This window comes from Bos taurus, chromosome 1, assembly GCF_002263795.3.
Source record: "Bos taurus isolate L1 Dominette 01449 registration number 42190680 breed Hereford chromosome 1, ARS-UCD2.0, whole genome shotgun sequence".
Taxonomy (NCBI): domain Eukaryota; kingdom Metazoa; phylum Chordata; class Mammalia; order Artiodactyla; family Bovidae; genus Bos; species Bos taurus.
The window spans coordinates 95,650,531-95,660,043 of NC_037328.1; positions in this window are offsets into that span (position 1 = coordinate 95,650,531).

A 9,513-nucleotide genomic window follows, 5' to 3' on the forward strand; every position below is an offset into this window, starting at 1 on the left:
TCCTCGACATAAATTTGACACAATAAATTCTAATACTTCAGACAGAGACAGAGAGATCATTCCTTGTTTTGGGCCACCGCCTTCATTCCCTTCATTCTGCCCTGTCGTGGGGAGTGACCACTTCCTGGCTTAATCAGATTCAAAGGCTTGCTGACTGAGCTAATTGTTTCTCAACTCAACCTGCCTGGTGGTTGCAGCAGAAAGCCAACATCCTTTGTGCACAATAGATCCACTTTCCCAGCACAATTTCCCACAAAACAAAGTAAAAATAAGCACTCTGATCATTTTTCAGTACATTTAATTTAAATGATTTAAAGCAAAAGCAAGACCTCTCCATCCCTTCAAAGTTCAGTTCTACTTATAATTTTTGAATTTTTGATATGAATTTATCCCCCAACCGGCACAAGCTTCATTAGGGACTTCTACATTGTTTTCACTAAACCAGCTTCACCTCAGTTAATTTATTGTTAATTCAATTATCAAGTAAAGGGCAAAGATGGAAATGTGTGCAGTTACAAAATAAACTTTGAGGAGTAATTCATTATTTGGTTGAATTATTGATCTCCACAAATTGTAATTCAAAATTTAGATGATGGGCTCATCAACATTTAAGCAATCACAAAAGTTCATCTCTTAATTTTCATGTGTTGTGAGAAAGTGACTTGTATTTGCTTTTGACTCAAAGGACAGGTTTGACCATCTCCTTCAAGATAACATCTGGAAAACACAGACCACTTTCAGACGACTTGTGATTAAATAGCCTATGCAATGTTAGTACCTTTTCTCTTTTTCTTTAAATAAAATGAGGAAAATAATTTTGTTGATGGAAAGATTGTGGTGTAGAACAAGGCTTTTGGAGTCCAACAGCTAGGATCCTGTCCTAGTTCCAATCTCTACAAGGGATACGTCCTTAAGCAAGGGCAAGTCACTTAGATTTTCTAGGACTGTTTTTTCATTTGGGGAATGGGAACAAAATTAGCATTTATCTTACTAGGTGATGGTTGTGAGGATTAAATGAGCCAATACAGGTAAAATGTGTAGCACTGAGCATGCATGCTCAGTCACTCAGTTGTGTCCGACTCTTTGTGACCCCAAGGACTGTAGCCTGCCAGGCTCCTCTGACCCTGGGATTCTTCAGGCAAGAATACTGGAGTGGGTGGCCATGCCCTCCTCCATAGCTGCGGCTAAGTCGCTTCAGTCGTGTCTGTCTCTGTGCGACCCCAGAGACGGCAGCCCACCAGTCTCCCCCGTCCCTGGGATTCTCCAGGCAAGAACACTGGAGTGGGTTGCCATTTCCTTCTCCAATGCATGAAAGTGAAAAGTGAAAGTGAGGTCGCTCAGTCATGTCCAACTCTCAGCGACCCCATGGACTGCAACCCACCAGGCTCTGCCGTCCCTGGGATTCTCCAGGCAAGAATACTGGAGTGGGGTGCCATTTCCTTCTCCATAGCACTGACCTCCAAATAGCAAAGATGCCTGAGAAGATACCTGTTATTTTATCAGGATGTTCCATCTTTGGAGTTCTTTCAGAAGTAAGAGACAAAGGCACAGTTTTCATTGTTTCTCTTATCTGTCATCTTACAGACACTATGTTTGACCTTTGCTGATAGCTTGGAAAAGCTCCCAAAGGATGCTCGTGGGTACAGCTGAGGAGAGAAGCTTCTCTCTGATCCTCTCCCTTTTTCTGTCTTAATCACCATTCCACAGTGTCACCCAGATTTTGAAGAAGTTGCATCTCTAGATATATAGAATTCAGAAAACCAGCTCAGACTTTCCACTATAGCTGTTATTTTCCATCTCCTCTCAACACTGTGAGTGTAGTCTCTCATTCCCCTCTCCCCCTACCAGTGCCACTAGGTAAGTTCCACATGATCAGAGGCCTTGTACGTCTTATAAATCCCCTAGGTGTATAAGATATTGCCAACACCTAGAATCATGTCTAGCACAGAGTAGACACATAGGATACACTTGTTAAATTGATGAATCCATTCGACTTCCCAGCTATGCAATTGCGGTCCCACAGGTCTGCCTCCCTGTAGCTCTGTGCCTGTGCACCACGGCCAGTGTGTGCTAATGTCAGTGCGTTCCTTTGTTACACAGGCAAGGGGTCTGGGACTGAAGAAAAACTTGTTTGGTTTGAGCTGTTTTGACTTTTTCCTTTACTTTTTATCTCAAGGTTATAGCTACATGGTATGTCAGTGTACTGTGGGTCAGATCACTCTCTCCCGTTTGCATGTTTGGAAAATAAAGACTGTTGAAACATTCATGTTAAACAGTACAAAGATGGCAAACAAAAGGAATAGTTTTTGTTTCAGTCTGGGGGGTGCTTTTTCAGGGTAGTGACGCTGACAGGCTAACCCTGACTCTGCCATTGTGACCTGTAACCCTGAACTTACTAGTGATTAGAAAAGTCGTCACCACTTACTGTAACAAAGAGAAGGGGCAGAAGGAGAACTCAGGATTTCTCTGTGTGTTTTCCCTGACCGAGGAAATCTTTCCTCGTGATTTCTTTCCACACTGATTTCATGAAAGCAAGAAGATGTGTAGGGAGGGCAGCTATCGGGAAAGAAGAGAAGTGTAATTCTGCTCCCGGCCCAGGCTTCCTCTCAGACTGGCCATATCTCCTCTTCCCAGGGTCTGGCAGCCAGCGAGGCTCACAGGGTCGCTGCCCGTCCAGGGCCCCTCCCTTCCTTCTGGCAATAACTTACTGGAAGGCGGTTCTGCAATCCCTGGTGGAGATGGTGTTTGTCAAGGTCTTTGGAGGCTGCTTTGCTGAGCCTTCCTTCCCCTTCACTGTTGTGGCTCAGGGAAGAATGGTAGACATTCCACCAAACTCTTCAATCCAATTTTGCCACTAGAAAAATAAAAGCTCCTAAATGAATTGATGCTTTGATTTCAGCTCTCACCCATCCACTCCCTGCAAAAAAAAAAAAAAAGGAGAAAGAAAGGAAATGAAATATAACCTGGAACCCTAAAGAGATGAGATAATGTCAGTGATGCTGAGAGAGAGAGGATGATTTGGACATCCTCCACTTCTCTAAGTACATTCCTTCACATATGAGAAGTAATAGCTTTGTGTGTGCTCAAGTCATGCGTTTTTTAAAAGTAGGTTTCAAAGCCGCAGAAGGGGTCCATTTTCCCAAGATGAAAGAAAATGGAGCTCTAAACAAGAGATGGAGAGAAAATGTTTTATTTCCCCAGCAGTTTCAGGTTCAGTTCAGTTCAGTTGCTCAGTAGTGTCTGACTCTTTGCAACCCCATGAACTTCAGCGTGCCAGGCCTCCCTGTCCATCAGCAACTCCCGGAGTTCACCCAAACTCATGTCCATTGAGTCAGTGATGCCATCCAACCATCTCATCCTCTGTCGTCCCCTTCTCCTCCTGCCCTCAATATTTCCCAGCATCAGGGTCTTCTCAAATGAGTCAGCTCTTTGCATCAGGTGGCCAAAGTACTGGAGTTTCAGCTTTAGCATCAGTCCTTCCAAAGAAATCCCAGGGCTGATCTCCTTCAGAATGGACTGGTTGGATCTCCTTGCAGTCCAAGGGACTCTCCAGAGTCTTCTCCAACACCACAGTTCAAAAGCATCAATTCTTCGGCACTCAGTTTTCTTTATAGTCCAACTCTCACATCCATACATGACCACAGGAAAAACCATAGCCTTGACTAGACAGACATTTGCAGCTTCTGGTGACCAGCTTCATTTTTTTACACATCTGAGAGGTAGCTCCTGCAGCAGAAATAGCATGGCATTTAGCATCAGAAAGACCAGGTTTCCACCTTCTTTCGCTGTTGGTGGGAATGTAAATTAGTGCAGCTACTATGGAAAACAGTATGGAGGTTCCTCAAAGCACTAAAAATAGAGTTGTCATATGATCCAGTAATCCCATTCCTAGGCTTATACTCAGAATAAACTACAATTTGAAAAGACACATGCACCACTATGTGCATAGCAGCACTTTTTACAGTAGCCGAGGCATGGAGACAAATAATGACAGATGAATGGGTAAAGATGTGGTATACATATACAATGGGATATTACTCAGCCATAGAGAAGAATGAAGTAATGCCATTTGCAGCAACATGCGTGGACCTAGAGATTATCATACTAACTGAAGAAAATGGGAAAGAGAAAGACAAATACCATATGATGTCACTTATATGTGGAATCTCAAATACAGTACAAGTAAATATATCTATGAAACAGACACAAAGACGTAAAGAACAGACTTGTAGTTGTTAAGGAGGGGATGCAGGAGGGAAAGATTTGGGAGCTTGCAATTAGCAGATGTAAACTATTATATAAAGTATGTGTAAATAACAAGGCCCTACTGTATAGCTCAGGGAACTATATTCAATATCCTCTGATAAACTATAATGGAAAAAATTTATATATATAACTGAATCACTTTGCTATTATATAGCAGAAATTAACATAACATTGTAAATCAGCCATATTTCAATAAAATTTTTAAAAAAGACCTGAGTTCCATACTGAGGATTCCATCTGATATATACAGAAGAATGAAAAAATTAGAAAATTAATACTCTTCTAACCTCAGTGCAGCAACTGATTAAAGCACAGCAGATACCTATACATGATCACCTGTGTATCGTTTTTAGGAAAAATGTGTAGTTTGAATCTAATCATAAGGAAACAATCAAACTCAGATTACTGGGACATTTTACAAAGCAGTACCCTTGGCACTTCAAAATTGTCTGTATCATGAAAGATTACTGGTACAATTGGGGAAATTTAAATATGGAATTTCTATTAGATAACACTAGTGCCTCAGTGTTAAGTGTCTTGGGAGTATGAATGACATTATGGTTATGTAAGAGAAGGTTCTATTGGTGAATTGGGTATGTTAGTGTTTTTCATGCTTTCTTCTAGCTTTTCTGTAGGTTCGAAAATTTCAAATTAAAAGGTAGGAGAACAAAAAGGGGAAAACAAAGATTATAGCTTTAGTAACTTGCAAAAAATGAAAGGCCTAACTTTTGCCCAGACATACAGGAATGCTGTTCAATAATCTCTGAGAATATTGATAAATGTAGATCACAGGGTAAGGAGTGTAAGACAGAAACTGCTTTGACCTCTTCGGTACCAAGATGAACCTGTCTTCCTAGCATAGGAATGATGGACACATGTATTTGGTTATACCATGAAGACACAGCATTCATGTAGACACTTTAATGGGCATCTTTAATATATTTTTTGGTCTTTCCAAATATTACAGGTCCTTAATTGGATTAAAAAACGTTCCAGTGCTCATTCATAATGCGCACTTCCCTCAGCTTTTTACTAGCTATTCAGCTTCAACTTTGAGTGAACCCTCCCTTCTCATAATGGCTTGGGGTTTAAGGAGAGCAAAGTTCAATTTTTATCATCCCTAACTGGGAATTGTCAAATTTAAAGACTTTCAATCTGCAAGATGTTTGGACCTAAAAAGAGATTTGTGCCTCAACTTGTACTTACCTAATTCCGATTTTATCTGCCTCTTGTATATCTGACCCTCAAATGTGTTTTGAAATCATCTGGAATTTATCAGAATTTTCCCCTGTTTTCACAAAGAAAAACAACTTAAGTGTGTCACCGGCAAACTTGTGCAGCTCACTGTTGGTTGGCTTTCCCCAGCCCTGCAGCTGGAAGGAAATGCTCTTATTGGCAGACTTGACGCGCCAGGCAGCCTCCCACAGGCTACTGTGGAGATGTCTGTCTTTTCAGAGCCGCTGCTCCTATCTTGTTTTATCCTGGACGTAGAGGAGTCACAGACAGAACTGATTATGACAGTGGCGGTGATTGATGGGTGCTTTGGCCACCAAGGAGAGGGGAAGAAACTAAGAAAACAGGAAGAGAGAAAGTGGTGGAGGTGTCTGGGGAAGAGAGGTGGAGAAAAGATGGAGAGGAGAGAAGGACAACAAGAGAGGAGTCAGAACATAGAGGAAAACATTCCTGAGGCCAAAAACAGCTTCTTGCGTCACTCACAGATCCAGAGCCTGGGTCTGCAGAGTTGATTCCGGGACAGAGGAGCGATGGGAGCCATGGGCTGTCCGTGTACATTTGACAAAAGTTGTTTGTAGGGACAAAAGGGAAATAAATTGAGGGAAAGGGCAAAAAAAAAAAAAAAAAAGAGTGAGAAAGGAACTGCTCTAAGTATCCTGAAATGTTTTCAGATGATGTTTGTTTTTAAAGTTGCTATTAGGGACAAACCTTTAAGTCCTTTTAAATGGGAGATTTATATTCATTTAGGTCCTTCTCTCGGAGAAGGCAATGGCACCCCACTCCAGTACTCTTGCCTGGAAAATCCCATGGATGGAGGAGCCTGGAAGGCTGCAGTCCATGGGGTCGCTGAGGGTCGGACATTACTGAGCGACTTCACTTTCACTTTTCACTTTCATACATTGGAGAAGGCAATGGCACCACACTCCAGTGTTCTTGCCTGGAGAATCCCAGGGGTGGGGGGAGCCTGGTGGGCTGCCATCTATGGGGTCGCACAGAGTCGGACACAACTGAAGTGACTTAGCAGCTTAGCAGGTCCTTCTCTTGGGATTTTTGAAAGAGGAAAGGACCAAATTTTTCAGTGAGAAACTCAACATACTTTTTGATCCAACTATACCTACGTATGTGAAAGGGGAAAGGGAGGGAAGAACAGGGAGGATGTGTTCACTAAAGCCCTCTAAGGGTATCTTCATTATTCCCACTTTGCAGATGGCAAAACTGAGGTTCTAGTGTTAAATAATGAAGCTTACCCAGCTAATTAATGTTGAATCCTGGTTTTGAACTTAGGAATACTTGACTCTGAAGTGTGTAATTTTCATTTTTCCCTAGTAGATCAGTATACAGGTGCACTCCAACTTTTAAAAGCACATATGTACATCTGAAAATTGAACTATGAGATACCCAAGTATATAGGGCTGGTCTGAAGCCAAGGACATAATAAGAATGGAGATGATGCTGCATATGTACAGAGGAGACATTATTAGAACTTCTGATTCTACTCCCAGTTACAAAAAAAAAAAAAAGAACTGAACAAAGAGAGTCCTTGCTATTTCTTTTTTTTTTATTAAACACTTAGAACAAAGAAGGAACTAAAATCAAATGTCCGTTTCTGTGTATTGATGTTAAAATCCCAGAATTCCTGTCTAGAGCATTGCTGTGGCTAGTTTTCCATCTTGCAGTGCTTCATGTGCGGATTCTGGCCCTTGATGTGGAGATGGCCTGGGATGGTTGCCGTATGGAATGTTCCTGAACATCTGCTCGAGGAGGTGTGGGCTTAAACAAATGAATATGATGAGAAGCAGTCTGGCAGAACAGACAGAGACCAGGGCTGTGTGACCTTGAGTAATTCAAAACCTCTTAATCTTGTTGTCCGTCTTGGTAACATGTGGTGGAGGTTAAGCTAGATAATTTCTAAGACTCCTTCCATAGCTAAGATTCCATAGCTTAAAATAAATCCCAAAGGAGCAAAAGTATGTATGTGACCAAAATCCCTGTCCCTGAGAAGTCTGTATCACTAAGAATGTTATCTCCTTGAGGACTGGGAACTTCCAGCTAGGTCCCCCTCTATCCATCTTACAAGCAGTGGGCATGTAATAAACACTGCATGCTGTGTATTGCCCAATTGGATTCTTGTTGGACAGATTTGACCTAGAGTTCTCCAAAGAGGCCCCACTTTGACCCTTGTGGCACACAAATAGCCAGTAACTGGGAGAAAACATCCACCAGCTGGACATTTAAAAACTCCAAGTAACAAACTGGTGATCTCAGCCCGGCTCTGGTGACTGTGTCATAAAATAATGACAACTTGTCAACAAACACAGCAGAGACTAAGGAGGGCAAGGATTGAGGGAACATATAACCTAATCACTCTTCTTTCCCAGATTCTTGAAAGGGGATGAAAAGCTGGGAGGGAACTGGTAACAGACATTCCAGGTATGGAGTTCCAGGTGTAGATAAATGCAGACATGAGAATCTATTAAGGATTTGGACGTGGCAGAGAACTTGAAAGCAAATCCCCATCCAAGAGTGACTAGATAGAATGAACCTCTTTAGGTTAGTTTCTTTTCTTTTTTGAAAGAGTATTACTTTGTAAAATCTTGGGTTGCGCTGGGTCTTCATTGCTGTTCCAGAGAGTGGGGGCTACTCTCTGGTTGCGGTGTGCGGGCTTCTCATTGCGGTGACTTCTCCTGTTGCAGAGCATGGGCTCTAGGTGCACGGGCTTCAGCAGTTGCAGCACACAGACTCCGCTGTTGCGGCTCCGGGCTTCCAGAGCACAGGCTCAGTAGTTGTGGCAGGAGGGCTTCCTTGCCCCTCATGCAGTGTGTGGAATCTTCCCGAACAAGGGACAGAATTTGTATCACCTGCATTGGCACGCAGATTCTTATCCACTGTACCACCAGGAAAGTCCTCTAAGCCAATTTCTGATTGGTCAGTAAACAAAGTCCCTACCCTGTTTTCCAAGCAGCAGGTAAAATATCAAGAGCCTCAATTTTCTACATATTTTAAAATATAGGAAAGTGATGTGAGCTAAGCATAGTAAAAACAACTGATTCACTCCTTTGCTTCATGGAGGTCTCCGCTCCAAGGGCCTCTCATCACCGAGTATCCCTCATCAATCTGTTTCTCCATCCCTTTTGTAAGTTTACTTACTACTGCCTGATTTTATTTTTCCTAGCTCTTGGGCTTACTTGTTTACTATGTGTCTCAACTAGAATGAAAGCTTCACAAAGGCCAGAACTTTGTTTTGTTCACTGCTACATCCCAGAGCCAAGAGCAATAATTAATGTTTAGGGTGAATGAATGAATGAATTTATGAAGTCACTGCTTATCACAGTCTAGATGACACAGACCATTTTTCTGTGAGGGTTAGCTCCTGAGACCTACACTTAAAAAGATTTAATTTCTTGGTACCTTAAATCTGTCCATGAAAATCTACACAGAAACACAAGGACAATCTTCTGGGTTAGCTCACCCAGCTGTGACACTTCCACATTGTATGTAGATATATGCGAGAGGCACCCTGAAGTCACTCATCCTGGGATTCTTTTGGCCTGGCTGTACCAGCATGTGACATACTGCCACATGACTCTGTGTTAAATAGAGGAAGACACGAGGTCACAGACTAACTGCCTGAGTCCAGCAAGAACTTCTGCCTCTGAGAGAAAGCTCTCATACATACTTTTTTTAAAAAAAAGAAAAAGAACTTTTTTATTTTGTATTGGGGTACAGCCAATTAACAAACAATGTGGTGGTAGGTTCAGGTGAACAGAGAAAGAACTCAGCCGTACGTATGCATATATCCATTCTCTCCCACACACCCTCCCATTCAGGCTGCCACATAACATTGAGCAGAGGTCCATGTGCTTTGCAGCAGCTCCTTGTTGGTTATCCATTTTAAACATAGCTGTGTTTTGTACATACCTTTTTAATCCACTGGTGATGCCAACTTTTAAAGATCATCATGTTCATGGTGATCTATCTAATTTAATGTTTTCTATAGATCTCTGCATATTCAAA